We start from the raw sequence: 18,918 nt of genomic DNA on the forward strand, positions 1-18,918 counted from the left end.
TTTTAATGAGTCAGCCCGCTTCCTCCTTCCAGTCTTTCCTTTCGTGACCATTTTGCCGTTGATGGACACCTTGGTTGCTTCCAGCTTTTTGCTGTTGTAAACAGAGCTGCAATAAACATGGGTGTGCATATATCTGTTTGTGTCAAGGCTCTTATTTCTCTAGGGTATATTCCGAGGTGCGGGATTTCTGGGTTGTACGGTAGTTCTATTTCTAACTTTTTAAGAAAATGCCAGATAGATTTCCAAAGTGCTTGCACCATTTTACATTCCCACCAGCAGTGTATAAGAGTTCCAATCTCTCCACAGCCTCTCCAACATTTATTATTTTGTGTTTTTTGGATTAATGCCAGCCTTGTTGGAGTGAGATGGAATCTCATTGTAGTTTTAATTTGCATTTCTCTAATGGCTAATGATCGAGAGCATTTTCTCATGTATCTGTTAGCTGCCTAAATATCTTCTTTAGTGAAGTGCATGTGCATATCCTTTGCCCACTTTTTGATTGGGTTGTTTGTCTTTTTGTGGTTGAGTTTAACAGAATCATGTAGACTTTACAGATCAGGCGCTGGTCGGAGATGTCATAGGTGAAAATTTTTTCCCAATCTGTAGGTGGTCTTTTTACTCTTTTGGTGAAGTCTTTAGATGAGCATAGGTGTTTGATTTTTAGGAGCTCCCAGTTATCTGGTTTCTCTTCATCATTTTTGGTAATGTTTTGTATTCTGTTTATGCCTTGTATTAGGGCTCCTAACGTTGTCCCTATTTTTTCTTCCATGATCTTTATCGTTTTAGTCTTTATGTTTAGGTCTTTGATCCACTTGGAGTTAGTTTTTGTGCATGGTGTGAGGTATGGGTCCTGTTTCATTTTTTGCAAATGGATATCCAGTTATGCCAGCACCATTTGTTAAAAAGACTATGTTTTCCCCAATTAACTGACACTGGGCCTTTGTCAAGTACAACTGCTCATATGTGGGTAGATTTGTATCTGGGTTCTCACTTCTGTTCCATTGGTCTATGTGCCTGTTGTTATACCAGTACCAGGCTGTTTTGACTACTGTGTCTTGCCCATTTTTTAATTGGGTTATTTGCTTCTTAATATGGAATTGTAAGATTTCTTCATATATTTCAGATACAAGTCCCTTATCAAATATATGATTTTCAAATATTATCTCATATTCTGTGGATTGTCTTTTTACTTTCTGGATGGTGTCCTTTGAAGCACAAAAGTGTTTAATTTAGTGAAGTCTAATTTATCTATTTTTTTTTTTTTTTGTCTCTTATGCTTTGGTGTCATAGCTAAGAACCCGTTGCCTAATCAAGGCCACAGAGATTTAACCCTATATTTTTTTCCAAGTGTTTTACAGTTTAGCTCTTACATTTAGATCTATGATTTATTTTGAATTGATATTTGCACACGATGTGAGGTAGAGGGTTCGACTCCATTTGATTTAAGCAGGACCACTTTTACAATCAGGATACAGAACAGTTCCATCAGCTCAAAAATCTTCTTGTACAATCTCTTTCTGGTAATACCTTGCCACCCTCCCAGGCAACCACAGATCTGTTCTCCACCACTGTAGTTTCGTCTCTCTGAGAATGTTATATATTATATAAATAGAATAATACAGTAGGTAGTCTCCTGAGACTATGGAGGAAAAGGTATCTTGCCCTTCTGGGAACAGGGAAAATTGTATTGAATTTTTATTTACCCTCACAAGGTAAACGCTCGCTCCATGAGCTAAAGTACACCTACTTTGCAGAAGAAACGTGCTGCAGAAGAGACCAGCGTAGCCCAGTTCTCAATCATGGTCCTAGAAAAAAGTCCAGAAAGCCAAACTCCCACCTGGGAGCGAAGCTTCCATTCTCCATGAGCAGGTTGACAGTTTGCAAGTAACTCTGCCGACTTCGACAAGAAAATGACTACGTAGGCGAGCGCTGCAGTTCAGCTTAAGTGCTGAACGGAGACTGTGCGAGCCTGCTTTGCTTTCCCAAGCTGTTTCCTCTTAAATAAAATGAGGCTGACCACAGGGGTGCGCGGGCAGCACCACGCCAGGCCTATATGGCCCTCACGGATGTTAGGGAACATGTTATCGAGCATAAACACAGGGAATTCAACTTTTTTTTTTTTTTTCAGCAGAAAATACCACCACAACACCAGCTTTTCAACTAGCGCGCTGGGCGGGTCTTACAAGCCAACCGGAAGCGCTTCCTTACGTAATCTCGCGCGCCGGGGGGCGGGGCCCGGAAGTCGTCTGTGAAAGCGGCCGGCCGTGGTGGCTTCTCCTCAGAGTAGCCTTTGAGGCGGACTGGCCGAACTGAGACTTCATTTGCGAACCACTACCAGTTTGCTGAATAGGTATTTTAAGAAGAGTGACTGGAGGCTGTCGCCACAGTGGCTCTTGTCCGGGTAAATTAACCGCGTGGCGCAGAAGCGGCTGTTGTGACGGCTGATTGAAGCCGCAGGCTGAGAGGACTCTGGGCACTCTAGTGGACCGAGCGAGGCCCTCACAGGTCCTTGACCCGAGTGTCTTTTCCCACGCGGTAAGGAGGATCAGGAAAGGCTGAGCCTAGCGTTAGGCCCCGAAGGAGAGTTCGGCTGGCAGGGGAGTGGTCCGGTGGTGGGGCGGGGGCTGCGCCCTGCCAGTTCAGCACCTCCGGGTTCAGTATGTTCCATTTTCAGAGTAGGGGGTGCGGTTCCAGACGCGCGTCTGGGGCCTGGAAATTGAGTAAGACACAGCCTTGAATCCTTGAGTTGCAGGGCGCTGTGCGAACCTTCTGTCCCCTTCTTGGGGCGGGGACACAGTGACCTGGAGCTTAGAATTTCTTTTTTGAAGGGGGTGGAATTCGTCTGGGACAGGCAATTCCGAATAGAGAAGGCTGCTCTGGTCGTGCATTCCTGGGGTTATTTGGGTTGTGGGGATGAGTTCAGCCAGGGGCAAATAGACTAACAGCCCCTGTCGGTGGGGGCGCAGCTACGGCTATAAGCCCCGCCCCCCGGTTTTTTGGTGGGCAGCGCTTTCAGGGTCCTACATTTCCGCGTCATGGTGGGAATCCAAGACTTATCATGCATATTAAGGTTAGTTTGTTTTGGGTAGGGGCTGGAGACATCCCTGGTGGTAGTGAGCGGGGACGGGGGGTGTCTCAGGACCTGCTGTGCTTTGGTTTGTTTCAGGTGTGGGGAGGTGATTGGAGGAGAGCTTGGTACTGGTATTATATTCCTGGAGGGTTGTGGGAAAGTTTATCAGGGTCTGGAGTCCCTGGGGCTTGTCAGGGGTGGGGATGGTTCTGGCCTGGGCCCGACGGTGAAATGTACGCCAGTGCTGGTGAGCTGCACCACCAGGGCCTGCGTCTGAGCAGTTTTTTTTTTTTTTTTTTTTTTTTTTGAGTGGGGACAGATCTTCTTCTCTGGAACCTGCTGTTTGTTGGGCGGCAGGAGCCCATTCTGCAGTTTAGTTTTAGCGCGGGTGGCCGTTTTGCTGATTTCCCCCTTCCCCTATCTGCTTCTGCCTTGAGTGTTGGGGTTCAGCTGGCCACCTCTGGTTTGGGGCTATAGGGAGAATAGACAGGGCAGTGTCTTAGTTATCTAGTACTGCTATAACAGAAATACCACACGTTCATGGCTTTAACCAAGAGAACTTTATTCTCTCATTTCACAATCTAGGAGGCTAGAAGTCTGAACTGAGGGCATCAGCTCCAGGGGAAGGCATTCTCTCTGTGTTTGTTCTGGGGGAAAGTCTTTGTTGTCAGTCTTCCACTGGTCTAGGAGATTCTAGGTGGTGGAACCCCAGGTCCAAAACACACTCCCCTCATGGTTCTTCATTCTTGGTGGCATGAAGTCTCCATCCTCTCTGCTTGCTTCTCTCTTTTATATCTCAAAAGAGATTGACTTAAAATACAGCCTAATCCTGTAGATGGAGTCCTGCCTCATTAACGTTGTTGTTGTTAAGTGCCGTCGAGTCGGTTCCGACTCATACCGACCCTATGCACAAGAGAAGGAAACACTGTCCGGTCCTGCATCATCCTTACAGTCGTTGTTATGCTTGAGCTCATTGTTGCAGCCACTGTGTCAATCCACCTTGTTGAGGGTCTTCCTCTTTTCCACTGACCCTGTATTCTGCCAAGCATGATGTCCCTCTCCAGGGACTGATCCCTCCTGAAAACATGTCCAAAGTATGTAAGATGTAGTCTCTCCATCCTTGCATCTGAGGAGCATTCTGGCCACACTTCTTCCAAGACAGATTTGTTCGTTCTTTTGGCAGTCCATGATATATTCAATATTCTTCGCCAACACCACAATTCAAAGGCGTCAACTCTTCTTCGGTCTTCCTCGTTCATTGTCCAGCTTTCACATGCATATGATGTGATTGAAAATACCATGGCTTGGGTCAGGTGCACCTTAGTCTTCAGCGTGACATCTTTGCTCTTCAACACTTTGAAAAGGTCCTTTGCAGCAGATTTGCCCAATGCAATGCGTCTTTTGATTTCTTAACAGCTGCTTCCATGGCTGTTGATTGTGGATCCGAGTAAAATGAAATCCTTGACAACTTCAATCTTTTCTGCGTTTATCCTGATGTTGCTCATTGGTCCAGTTGTGAGGATTTTTGTTTTCTTTATGTTGAGGTGTAATCCATACTGAAGGCTGTGGTCTTTGATCTTCATTGGTAAGTGCTTCAAGTCCTCTTCACTTTCAGCAAGCAAGGTTGTGTCATCTGCATAATGTAGGTTGTTAATAAGTCTTCCTCCAATCCTGATGCCCCGTTCTCCTTCATATAGTCCAGCTTCTTGTACTATTTGTTCAGCATAAAGATTAAATAGGTATGGTGAAAGAATACAACCCTGACGCACACCTTTCCTGACTTTAAACCAATCAGTATCCCCTTGTTCTGTCCAAACAACTGCCTCTTGATCTATGTAAAGGTTCCTCATGAGCACAATTAAGTGTTCTGGAATTCCCATTCTTCGCAGTGTTATCCATAGTTTGTTATGATCCACACAGTCGAATGCCTTTGCATACTCAATAAAACACAGGTAAACATCCTTCTGGTATTCTCTGCTTTCAGCCAGGATCCATCTGACGTCAGCAATGATATCCCTGGTTCCACGTCCTCTTCTGAGACCAGCCTGAATTTCTGGCAGTTCCCTGTCGATATACTGCTGCAGCTGTTTTTTAACGATCTTCAGCAGGATTTTGTTTGCGTGTGATATTAATGATATTGTTCTATAATTTCTGCATTCGGTTGGGTCACCTTTCTTGGGAATAGGCATAAATATAAATCTCTTCCAGTCAGTTGGCCAGGAAGCTGTCTTCCATATTTCTTGGCATAGATGAGTGAGCACCTCCAGCGCTGCATCTGTTTGTTGAAACATCTCAATAGATATTCCATCAATTCCTGGAGCCTTGTTTTTCGCCAATGCCTTCAGAGCAGCTTGGACTTATTCCTTCAGTACCATCGGTTCCTGATCATATGCCACCTCTTGAAATGGTTGAACATCGACTAATTCTTTTTGGTATAATGACTCTGTGTATTCCTTCCATCTTCTTTTGATGCTTCCTGCATCATTTAATATTTTCCCCATGGAATCCTTCACTATTGCAACTCGAGGCTTGAATTTTTTTTCAGTTCTTTCAGCTTGAGAAACGCCGAGCGTGTTCTTCCCGTTTGGTTTTCCATCTCCAGCTCTTTGCACATCTCATTATAATACTTTACCTTGTCTTCTCTAGAGGCCCTTTGAAATCTTCTGTTCAGTTCTTTTACTTCATCAGTTCTTCTTTTGCTTTAGCTGCTCGACGCTCAAGAGTAAGTTTCAGAGTCTCCTCTGACATCCATCTTGGTCTTTTCTTTCTTTCCTGCCTTTTCAGTGACCTCTTGCTTTCTTCATGGTTGATGTCCTTGATGTCATTCCACAGCTCGTCTGGTCTTCAGTCACTAGTGTTCAATGTGTCGAATCCATTCTTCAGATGGTCTCTAAATTCACGTGGGATATACTCAAGGTCATATTTTGGCTCTCGTGGACTTGCTCTGATTTTCTTCAGTTTCAGCTTGAACTTGCATATGAGCAATTGATGGTCTGTTCCACAGTCGGCCCCTGGCCTTGTTCTTACTGATGATATTGGGCTTTTCCATCATCCCTTTCCACAGATGTAGTCAATTCGATTTCTGTGTTCCGTCTGGCGAGGTCCATGTGTATAGTCACCGTTTATGTTGGTGAAAGAAGGTATTTGCAATGATCTCCGGCATTGTTTCTATCACCAAGGCCATATTTTCCAACTACTGATCCTTCTTTGTTTCCAACTTTCGCATTCCAATCGCCAGTAATTATCAATGCATCTTGTTTGCATGTTCCATCAATTTCAGATTGCAGCAGCTGATAAAAATCTTCTGTTTCTTCATCTTTGGCCCTAGTGGTTGGTGCATAAATTTGTATAATAGTCGTATTAACTGGTCTTCCTTGTAAGCGTATGGACATTATCCTATCACTGACAGCGTTGTACTTCAGGATAGATCTTGAAAAGTTCTTTTTGACGATGAATGCAACACCATTCTTCTTCGAGTTGTCATTCCCAGCATAGTAGACTGTATGATTGTCTGTTTCAAAATGGCCAATACCAGTCCATTTCAGCTCACTAATGCCTAGGATATCAATGTTTATGTGTTCCATTTCATTTTTGATGATTTCCAATTTTCCTAGATTCATACTTCATACGTTCCAGGTTCTGATTATTAATGGATGTTTGTAGCTGTTCTCATTTTGAGTCGTGGCACATCAGGAAGTGAAGGTCCTGAAAGCTTTACTCCATCCACGTCATTAAAGTTGACTCTACTTTGAGGAGGCAGCTCTTCCCCAGTCATCTTTTGAGTGCCTTCCAACCTGGGAGATTCATCTTCTAGCACTATATCAGACAATGTTCTGCTGCTATTCATAAGGTTTTCACTGGCTAATGCCTTTCAGAAGTAGACTGCCGGGTCCTTCTTCCTAGTCCATCTTAGTCTGGAAGTTCAGCTGAAACCTGACCTCCATGGGTGACCCAGCTGGTATCTGAATACTGGTGGCATAGCTTCCAGCATCACAGCAACACACAAGCCCCCACAGTACGACAAACTGACAGACACATGGGGGCTCACTAACATAACTGCCTCTAATCCTGTCTCATTAGCATCATAGAGTTTAGGATTTACAATGCATAGGATGATCACAAAAAATCAAAATGGTGGACAACCATGCAATACTGGAATCATGGCCTAGCCAAGTTGATACACATTTTGGGGGTTACAAGTCAATCCATGGCATTCTACCCTTTGGCCCTCCAAAATTCATTTCCTTGACATATGTAAAACACTTTCACCCCATCATATCATAGCAAGTCTTAACTCCAGGTCCAAAATCTCATCTTTTGCAAAATTCCTCTTTATCTGTGAAACCTAGAATACACGTTATCTGTTTCCAAAGTACAGTGTTGGAAGGTCCAAGGTAGACATTTCCATTACAAATGGAAGAAATTGGAGGGAAAGAAGGGTAACAGGCACCAAGCAAGTCAGTAGAACACATTACGTTAGCTCTCAAGGCTTGAAAACAATCCTGTTCTCAGAGACCATTTAGGCAATGACACTGCCCTCCAGTCTCTGAGTGTTGACCAGACTCTCTGGATTCTGGGTGGAGACCGCTCGGCCCTGGGCTTCAGCTCCATCTTCCAGGCCCACTGGAAAGGCAACTCTGCTCCCTTGACTTTGGGCAGCCCCGTTCTTCTAGTCCATATGAGTGGTGACCCCACCCTGTCTGCCCCAGCATGCCCAGTTTTTCTGCTTTTGGGTATGGCAGCCCTGCCCCCTCAGCTTTGGGCAACAGATCTGGCCCCATCTCACTGGCTCTCGTGAAAGGCAGCCCCACACTTCAGAACCAAGTTGGTGAAGATCTGACTCTTTGAAACCTAGGAGGCTGTGGCCCCACTCCTTGAGACTGAGACAGCTCTGCTTCCTGTGTTCCTTGTCTCTTCAGCTTCTCCTTACTCGTTCCTTGGCCCCTCAGCCCTTTGGGCCAGCCCAGCCTCTGCCCTGCTCATGCAAATGTTCCAAAGCTCTTTAGCTCTACCATTAAGTGCCTGGAAGCTCCCTACTCCACCAGTAAACCTCTGATGGAAGGCACTTAGCTCTCTTGTTCCATTGGTCTGCAAGCCTAACTCCACTGAAAAGTGCCCGGAGGCACCCTACTCTGCTAGGAAGCCTTTTGCACAAAGACATTCAGCTCTGGGACTCTGTGGGTTGGCTCCAGGGCTGTGCAGCACTGGCCTCCTGTTTCCGATGCTGCCATTTCTGTGCTGGTGCTTTTTGCTGTCTCTGCTGTCTCCAGTGTAACAGTTCACCTCACTTCCTTCTGAGTCCTCACCAGAATTGTCTTTGATGTCCGTAATTCCACCAACAGTCTCTTCAAGGAAATCTAGGGTTTTACTGTTAGGCACTTTAAAAAACTCTTCCAGCCTGTGCCCATTATGCAATTCCAAAACCACCTCCACATTTTAAGCATCTGTTACATTAACACCCCACTCTCTCTCAGCACCAAATTCTGTCTTAGTTACGTAGTGTTTTATATAACAGACATACCACAAGTCGATGCTTTTAACAAAGAGAAATTCTCTCACAGTCTAGGAGGCTAGAAGTCCAAATACAGGGTCCAGCTCCAGGGGAAGGCTTTCTGTCTCTGTTTGCTCTGGGAGAAGGTCCTTGTGAATAGTCTTCCCCTGGTCTAGGAGCTTCTCAGTGGAGGGACCTTGGGTCCAAAGCACACGTTCCTCTCCTGGTTCTTCATTCCTGGTGACATGAGGTCACCATCCTCTCTGCTTGATTCTCTCTTTTATATCTCAAAAGAGATGGACTCAAGATACAACCTAATCCTGTAGATTGGGTTCTGTCTCATTAACATAGAGGTTAGGATTTATAACACGCAGGATAATCACATCAGATCACAAAATGGTGGACAACCACACACTAATGGGAATTATGGCCTAGCCAAGTTGATACATTTTGGGAGGACACGATTCAGTTCATAACAGGTGGGAACCTCTGAAGGCCATTGGCTGACTATCCAGATTGCTTCCGGTATCTCTGATGGGGTCCCGGTATCAGGACTTTCATTTTTAGTTTTTTTTTTTACAAAGTATAGATTTTAAACCAACTTAGTAGAATAGTATAATGAAATCCATGGACCCATCAACAGATTAGCATTTATTGATCTATGGCCAATCTTTTTTCATCTACATCCTTTCAACCCTATGTGTGGCTATACTTTGAGAATTGTCACACCCCAGAGTGGTCAGTCACGACTGACATTATCCCTGGCCTAACTGGCTAACAATGTGGCACTCCACAGCCAGAGTTCAAATCTAGGCACTTTAGTTTTACCACCTCGAGCAAGATGTATAACCTTTCTGTGCCCCAGTTTATCAGGACATTACTCATGGGACTTTGTGAGGTACATTTGTACTAAACGAACAGACAAACCAAACCCATTGCCATCGAGTAGATCCTGACTTATAGCAGTCCTATAGGGCAGAGTACTACTGCCTCATAGAGTTTCCGAGGAGTGACTGGTGAATTTGAACTGCTGACCTTTTGGTTAGCAGCTGAGCTTTTAGCCACTGTGCTACCAGGGTTCCAAACTTGTACAGTGCCTGGAATTCTTTCTGGGGTATTAAAAAAAAAACAAACTATCGAGTCAATTCTAACTTATAGTAAGAGTTAATATGGGTTAACTGTTGTTGATAATAATACAGCTTATGTCCTTGAGGCACAAAAAAGATGAATTCTCTACTCAATATCAGCTAGATGTCAGGGCAGACTGTATCCTGATGTAAACACTTGGCTTTGTGCACCAGAAGCTGCCTGCATTCTTCTCTTCTGTGACAGATCTGGGGCTTTTTGTTTGTTTGTTTTTAAAGAAGAGGAAGCCTCTGCATTTGAAATTTGGGTATTTCTAGCCTGATACCTGGGAACAGAGAGAGACAGTCATTAGGCTCACAGTACCTGTTTCATTCCTAGGTCCACCTCACATCACTGCCTGTCCAGAGAGGACTGTGTAGAGAAAGGGAGGACTCCTGGCTCCTGACAGACCCCTTCTGTAGGGTGCCACTTACCCTTCACATTCCTGCAGTGTCTCATCTGCTCCAAATGAATTTCCTTTGAGCATCCTTGACGTTTTGTGCCCTGCAATATCCTTTTTGAGCCTCAGAGGTCCAGCCTGCTTTCCCACATACCAGGCCTGTTTTAAGGTAAAGGGCCTCTACAGGGAATATTACCCCAGAGCAGTGCTCTCGTTCAGGTTTCCACCAGTCTTGCACCAGCAGCATTTCATCCTGGCAGCTGGATTCCCAGGACAGTGCCAGCTGCTGTGAAAACAAAAATAATAAGTTGATGTCGTTTATTGGGCAGCTGTTCTGTGCCGGACACTGCATATAACAATCAATGCGATGTTTGAATCCCTCAGCCAATTTGAAAGTTAGTAATCAAAAAACCAATTTTATAGAAGTAGTAGCACAATACAGAAGTTAATATGACAGCAGCGTGGCTGGGATTAGGATTTAGAGCTTCTTTGGCTACCCACATTGTGTTATCCTTGTTTTATTAGATACCCCCTAACCCTCATTTTATGTTTCCTTGCTAGAGTTTTTTGGAGCGAATCCCAGACCGCATGCCGTTTCACCTGTAAATATATGTCTTAGGCTGGGTTCTCTAGAGAAACAAAACCAGTGAATCACGTATATATATATATATATATATATATATATATATATATATATATATATATATATATATATATGGGGGGGGTGGTGAGGGGAGAAATTTATGTCAAGAAAATGGCTCACACGGTTGTAGAAGCTGGCAAGTCCAAGTCAGTGGGTCAGGCATCAGTCTGGAGGCTTCTCCAGACTCATGTGGCTGCAGGAACTGACAAACCCAAGATCAGCAGGTCAGACAGCAGGCTGCTGGCTCATGGGCTATGAAGGCTGACAAATCCAAGATTGGCAGGTAAGATGTTAGGCTGTTGGTTCAAGTCTCAAGAACCGGACTTCAGATGATGATGAGCCAAATGCAGGATCCAGACAAGAGCAAAAGCCAGCAAGCTTTGCCAGAAAGCCTATATATTGGATTCATGCCATACCCCAAAGAAACTGTTTGGCTGCTCATAGTAGATCTCATCATGGAGGAGATTGCATTATATCAAATCTCATCATAGAGGTGATTTACATCATTACATAACTGCCAAACTACATCGTAACTGCCAAACCACTGAGAATCATGGCCCAGCCAAGTTGACACACAACCTTAACCATAACTGCCCACCCCTTGTCAACTTGTCACCTGTACACATCTCCTTAAACCATACATAATCTCTAAATAAAGACAATTATAAAGTCATACTTGTGCCTATAATGATACAACTAACATGCGTACAACTTAAGACGCACTAGCCCTGTTTACATCTTATACTTTATAAGTGAAGAAAACAAAAATATTTGATGCACGCAAGATAGGAATACTCGTAACAATTACTATTCTCATTTCTGCAATGAGTCACATGGTAGTAGGTGATATATAGAACTACTTTCTTCTACCACATATTCTGTATTCCTTTACCTGCAGGAAGCACCTCAGCTGGTCATGGTTTTTTAACCTGGTACGGTGACCCAAACCTTCATCCCTGAAGGGTCTGGGCCATCGGTAGTCATGTCGGAATTGAGTTGCTGTAGTTTTCCATTTACTTTAGTGACGGTGCATGGTAGTACTAAGAGATCCCCTAAGGAATTTTCTGCATTCCAGACATACTCTTCTTTACCTCCATTATATAATACCAATCCAATTTCCTCTTAGTAATCAGGATCGATCACACAAGCCAATATGGTAACTCTCTTCTTTGCCCGTTGATCCACAGGCTTAGGGAGCCTAAAGTGGCTGGGTGGCATTCTTAGCTTCTAGTTCAGTGGAATCAGTGTTGTGTCTCCTGGTGGAAACATTCCTCTCTAGACCCACAGAGCATAGGGCCGTGGAGAAATTTTGCGAGTGAGTCTCTCCCATTTCCACCCCTTGGTTCCTGCACCCATGAATCCTGGCTGTGGGAAAAATAGCACCATATACTAGATGTTGCCTTAGAACATACACAGTCTCCTGAAGAATGTTGCCCTGACTCTGATAGGTATTGACATCTAGCTGTCATAATTGTCTCTCTAGAAGGCCATTCTGTCATTCTGTCAAGCCAGCTGCATCAGGATAATAGGGAGCATGGTAAGACCAGTGAATTCCATTGCCATATTTCATTTGCTGTGAAGTAAGTCACTTGATCCCAGTCGATGCTTTGTGGCATACCTTGATGGTGTATAGACATTCTTTAAGTCCATGGATGGTAGTTTTGTCAGAAGCATGCAGGGAAGGCAAATCCATGTCCAGAGTAAATGTCTATTCCAATAAGAACAAAATGCTGTCCTTTCCATGATGGAAACAGTCCAGTGTTATCATCCTGCTACCAGGTTGCTGGCTGATCACCTTGAGGAATGGTGCCATAATGAGGACTCGGTGTTGGTCTCTGATGCAGACAGATTGGGCACTCAGCAGTGACTTTAGCCAAGTAGGCCTTGGTGAGTGGAAGTCCACGTTCCTGAGCCCATGCATAACCTCCATCCCTGCCACTGTGGCTACTTTGTTCATGAGCCCGTTGGGCCTGGAGAAAGAGGATGACTGGTTTCCGTGGAACACATCATCCTATCTAGATGATTATTAAAATCCTCCTCTGCTGAGGTTACCCTTTGGTGAGCATTCACATGAGATGCAAATATCTTTACTTTGGCCCATTCAGAGAGGTTTGTGCACATACCTCTTTCCAATACCTTGTTGTCTCCAATTTTCCAATCATGTTCCTTCCAATTCCTGGATCCATCAAGCCAAACCTTTGGCTACAGCCCATGAGTCAGTATACAGTTGCACATCTGGCCATTTCTCCTTCCCAGCATAGTGAACAAGATGCACAGCTCAAAGTTCTGCCCATTGGGAGGATTTCCCTTTACCACTGTCCTTCAGGGAGGTCTCAGAAAAGGCCTATAGTGCTGTTGCTGTCCATTTTCAAGTGGTGCTTGCATATTGTGTAGAAACGTCTGCAAAGCAGGCATGAAGCTGATCATAAGGATTCCCCATGAGGTCATAGGTGCAGACTGGGAGATGGAAGGTAATGTGACAGGAGTGGAGACCTGGGGCATTTGGGCAACTTCTTCATGCAACTTACTTGTACCCTCAGGTCCTGCTTGGCTCCAATCTCATATATACCACTTCTATTTAATGATAGAGTGCTGCCGTGCATGTCTAACTTCATGCCTCTGTGGATCAGGCAACACCCAGTTCATGATGGACAGCTCAGGCTGCATGTTGACTTGGTGGCCCATGGTTAAGTGTTCAGTCTCTACTAAGGCCCAGTAACAGGCCAAAAACTGTTTCTCAATAGGAGAGTAGTTATCTGCAGTGGATGGCAGGGCTTTGGTTCAAAATCCTAAGGGTCTGTACTGTGATGCACTAATACGGGCGTGAAGAAGGTTCTAAACGTCTCTATTTGCTCTTGACACTTCAAGCACCGTTGGATCAGCTGGATCCTATGGCCCAAGTGGCAGAGCAGCTTGCACAACAGCCTGAACCTGCTGCAAAGACTTACCTTGTTCTGGGCCCCACTCAAGACTAGCAGCTTTGTGAATCACTTGATGACTAGGCCGGTTTAGTGCACTCAAATGAGGGATATGTTGCCTCCAAAATCTAAAGAGGCCCATCAGGTGTCATGCCTGCTTTTTTAGTTGTAGAAGAGGCCAGATTCAATAACTTACCCTTCATTTTAGAAGAACTATCTTTTTTTTTTTTTATCTTGACATGACCCACAGTACTTGACCACTAGAAATTTCACTGAGGTGGAAGGCATCTGAATTTTTTTCAGATTATTTTCCCACCTCTAGCACATCCTGCAGTGTTTAAGAGCTTGGCTGCTAATCAAAAAAGTTGAGAGTTCAAATCCATCAGCCACTTCTTGGGAACCCTATAGGGCAGTTCTACTCGGTCCTGTAGGGTCGCTGTGAGTTGGAATTGACAGCAATAGGTTTGGTTTTTGGTTTAGCTCGCAAATATTTTACCAATAATATTAAGTCCAGAGTCATTGACACTTCTTCCTTACTAGCTCCTATCAGCATAGTGTTATGAATGTAATGGACCAGTATGACGTCTTGTGGAAGGGAAAGGCAATCAATGTCCCATGCAGACTAAAATAGGCAGTAGGGCTGGAGAGTTGAAATACCTATGAAGTAGGATAGTCAAGGTGTATTGCTGCCCTTACCAGCTGAAGGCAAACTGGTTCTGGTGGTCCTTTGAAACAGATATGGAGAAAAAAACCGCTAGCCAGATCAATAGCTACACACCAGGTGCCAGGAGATACATGAATTTGCTCAAGCAATGAAACCACATCTGTAACAGCAGCTGCAATTGGAGTAACCACCTGGTTAGGTTTTTGATAATCCACTGCCATTCCCCAGGACCTGTCCTTTCTTTGCACAGGCCGAATAGGTGAATCGAAATGGGATATGGTGGGAATAACTACCCCTGTGTTCTTCAAGACTTTGGTGTTGGCAATAATCTCTGCAAGAATGCAGTATTGCTTTTGTTTTACTATTTTTGTAAGTAGAGACAGTTCTAATGGCTTCCACTTGGCTTTTCCTACCATAATGCTCTAACTCGTCAGGGATCCAGTGTCGGGGTTCTCCCGGTTGCTGAGTATGTTTATTGCGATTATATATTCTGCAACTGGGGAAATAAGTACAGGATGGGGTTCGGGGACCCACTGTACCCACTCTTGAGATGAACATGAAGTAAGGCTCCATAACCTGACCGCCGTATGCCCCACTCTGACTGGTGGGCCACAGTGACGTTTTGGGTCTCCTGGAATTGGTGTCAATTGAGAGCCAGTATCCAGTAATTCCCAAAAACTCTGATTATTTCCCTGTCCGCAATGAACATTGTCATAAAGAGCCATAGATCCCTTTGGGGAAGACTGAGAGAAAAAGTACAAAGTTTTGGCTGTGTAGTGGGGTCCTTCCTCTAGGGGACCCTGCCTGCACTTCTTTCAAGGGGTTGTGTGCCTTTAAACTCGCTCAAGTCTGGGAATTGATTGAGGGGCTGTGGCTCTCTATCTTGACAATTTGAGTTACACTGCCTTTCACTTGAGCTAGAATTCTTCAGATTGTACAGATGAAGTAAATATTTAGTAGATTTCCCATTTATTTCACTCCTGGGAACACCATGACTAAGTAACCAACACCATAAATCCATACAAATCAGATTACTCCGATTACATCTTTGACTCAGTTGTCCATTATGGTAATCACATCCACCTTTTTTATTGAGTACCACCACTTGGCAGAGTGGTTAAATGCACGGTTACTAACCAAAAGGCCAGCAGTTCAAATCCACCAGCTGCTCCTTGGAAACCCTATGGGAGCAATTCTACAATGCCCTGTGGGGTCACTATGAGTCGGAATCGACTCAATGGCAACAAGTTTGAGTTTTTCAGGAAACCCTGGTGGCGTAGTGGGTAAGTGCTACGGCTGCTAACCAAAGGGTCAGCAGTTCGAATCCGCCAGGCGCTCCTTGGAAACTCTATGGGGCAGTTCTACTCTGTCCTATAGGGTCGCTATGAGTTGGAATCGACTTGACGGCACTGGGTCTGGTGGTTTTTGGTTTACCACCACTTGTCCCCTACTACCACGGGATCCAGTCATTCCCGTTGTAGTCTGGTGTCTTACTTCAGCTCCCACTGTCAAATCTGACTTACATAAAATAGCTATCACAGCAGTCTTCAAGGATGCTGGTGCTTTCTTCACAAATCTGTTCCTGCTGTTGTGGTAAAAGGTGTATCTTCTGGGCACTCCATGTGTGGGTCTGACCTGACAAATCCACTCTAACATGCTGATGTCCCTAAGCCTTTGGATGCCTTCTTCTACAGTATCCCAAGGCAGGCCTGGTACTTCAACTTGATTTAGTGTAGTATACCGTGTAATCCATGCTTCAGTGACCCAACCAAATAAACTATTAGATCCTTTCCTATCCTCTCAAACTGAAACATTGAATGAAGAATCTGTGCTTAGTGGGCCCATATCAGTAAACTCAGACTGATCTAACTTTATGTTTCTTGCACCATTAACTCACACCCACTCATATTCCCCATGTTTCTGTTTGTTCATATTAGAAAGGTCAAGCCGTTCTTTTGGAGTGTAATATACCTCTTTTTGGATCATACTTCGTACTTCACCCTTTTGAGCTCTCTGAGATTTATGTCTAGTTATAGGTCTAGAAGCAAAAATGGGTGTTAGGGATTAGTTTTGAGAACATGCAGCAGTGTCTTTTAAGGCATCTGTCTCAGCTGATGCCCAGGGTGATGACTCAGTTGCCACCCCAGGTGATATTTCACACAAAGGCTCTTCAGACATAGCCAGGTTAATTTCATCAAATGGGGATCTAAGGGCTAGTGGTTTTGTTGGCAGGAACAATTTAATGGAATTGAGGGGCCCCCAATATACCCAACTTCCAGATTACCTGTTTGTATGTTTCCATTCTAACTTTCAGGACCCCATTTCTTTCCAGTCAGTGCCCTCACTTTTAATTTCAGACATGATTTGAGGTTGAGAATTCAATTGGCATTGTAATTCAGCCACTCTTTAAATAAGACTCTGAGTTTGGTTTTCGGCAATATCAGCTCTGTCACTACAAGAATTAAGGCTTTTTTTTTTTCAGGGCACAGGTGGCAACTTTGAATTCACTTATGTGCCACTTGAGCTTTGACTTTGAGGCTCTGAGCACATCTCTTTTCACCACTTTGTCTAGCAAAAGTAGGACTTATGAACCAACTTTCTTATACTTCTCATTCTGACAAATTTGTAGAAAAGTATCAAACCTGATCACTCAGAGCCTCACCTCTTATCAATACTTGTTCTGTTGGTAGTGATAGTTTTCGTATTTCTATTGCTACCTCATGGCATGGATTAGTAGTGTCTTTTTTACCACTGGAAGCAGAGTCAACACCTTTAAGACTAACCAGACTTGAGAACCAATCAGAAAAGTCATCCTTATGATTTTGTTTCTCTAGAACCGGTTTCGGTACCAAAACCAGTGAAGTGTGTGTGTGTGTACATACATACATACACACACATAAACATACACATAGAGAGATTTATATCAAGGGAGTGGTTCACGTGGTTGTAGAGGCTGGAAAGTCCCAGATCTGTTGGTCAGGTGTCAGGCTATCTGCTTCTCCTGACTCAATGTAGCTGTAGGTACTAACTAACCCAAGATCCACAGGTAAGGTGGCAGGTTGCTGGCTCAAGTCCCAAGAACTGGAATTCAGATGATGATGAGCCGAATGCAGGATCCAGAGCAGAGCAAAAGCCAGCAAGCTTTTTAAAAAGTCCGTATGTATTGGATGCAGGCTACACCTCCAAGGAAACTCTCATTCAGCTGATTGACTTCTTATAGCAAATCTCATCACAGAGGAGATTACATTGTTTCCGATCTCTTCATGGAGGTGATTATATCATTACATAACTGCCGAACTACATCATAACTGCCAAACACTGAGAATCATGGCCCAGCCAAGTTGACGCACAACCTTAACCACAACAATACTATGGTATGCATTTCCAACAGATAAGGGTTGTTTTCTGAAAATGTAAGTGCAATTGCAGTCAACAAAATTAACGGTAATGCCTTAATACCCATTTTATTTTGAATTTTTTCTATTTGTGTGAAAAGTGTCATTTTACAGGTCAATCCCTACGCTTTTTCAGTAAAAAGCATGAGGGGTAGGAGCATCTGGAATTCAGCAAGGTGAATTCTGCCTCTCCCTTTTCTCTTTATCTGTTGCTGATCTCTGTTAATAGCAGCAATTTCCACACCTTGTCACAGACCGAAACACTGAGTCCTCCTTGCCTCTTTGTTCTTTTCATTTTCACATCTATGGTTTTTTTTTTTTTTTTATGGTTAGCTGTTGAGTCCTCTCAATTCTGCCTTGAGAGATATGCCCCCTTCTTCTTCCCCTCCGTTCATCTGTACTCCTGTGCTACCTAGCTTCATCTCTTACACATTTTACCCTTCACCCTGCCTTGAGTTGTCCCTCTGAGGTAAAAATGATTATGCCACTCACCTACCGTCTTAATCATCTAGTGCTGCTATAACAGAAATACCCCAAGTGAATGGCTTTAGCAGAGTGAAATTTATTTTCTCACAGTCTAGTTGGCTAGAAATCCAAATTCAGGGCATCAGCTCCAGGGGAAGGCTTTCTCTCTGTGTCAGCTCTGTAGGAAGGTCTTTCTTGTCCATCTTCCCCTGGACTAGGAGCTTCTCTGCGCAGGAACTCCAGCTCTAGAGGACGAGCTCTGCTCCCGGTGCTTCTTTCTTGGTGGTATGAGGTCCCCAACTCTGTTTGCTTCCCTTTTTATCTCTTGAGAGATAGAAGGTGGTGCAGGCCACACCCCAAGGAAACTGCCTTTACATTGGGTCAAGGATGTGACCTGAGCAAGTGTTACATCCCACCCTAATCCTTTTAACCACGGGTGGAGATTATGAATTATAATGCATAGGAAAGTCACAAAATGGAGGACAACTATACATGGCCTAACCAAGTTAACACATATTTTGGGGGGGACATAATTCAAGGCATTAAAAACTAAAAGGGCCATTTCTTATTGCCTACCTCTCTGTCCAAACTCAGTAATTAATAGTGTGGATTCCTCCCTTTTAGGTAGTCCTCACATGACATACTACCATGATGTGTGTATCTGGGTTTATTCTACTTTTTTAAAATAACTCAGAAGTGCTTAGGTTTAGGACTCACTCTATTATGGGGTGACCTCAACTGACTGAT

At 44.1% G+C, this 18,918-nt stretch overlaps 1 protein-coding gene across 6 annotated transcripts in view; it reads left to right on the plus strand.

Annotated features, from left to right (window-relative positions):
• The first annotated feature begins 2,242 nt into the window (after positions 1 to 2,242).
• The window catches only part of TGM6 (transglutaminase 6), a 138,967-nt gene continuing 122,291 nt past the window's right edge, over positions 2,243 to 18,918 (plus strand). For 4 of the 6 annotated variants that reach the window (XM_049869299.1, XM_049869300.1, XM_049869295.1 and 1 more), the window contains exon 1: positions 2,243 to 2,535. The gene's annotated coding sequence lies outside the window, so the exon portion shown is untranslated. The remainder of the gene's footprint in view (positions 2,536 to 18,918) is intronic. The other 2 variants (XM_049869296.1, XM_049869297.1) reach the window with 2 other exon arrangements.

Source organism: Elephas maximus, chromosome 25 (genome assembly GCF_024166365.1).
Source record: "Elephas maximus indicus isolate mEleMax1 chromosome 25, mEleMax1 primary haplotype, whole genome shotgun sequence".
In the NCBI taxonomy this organism is placed as follows: domain Eukaryota; kingdom Metazoa; phylum Chordata; class Mammalia; order Proboscidea; family Elephantidae; genus Elephas; species Elephas maximus.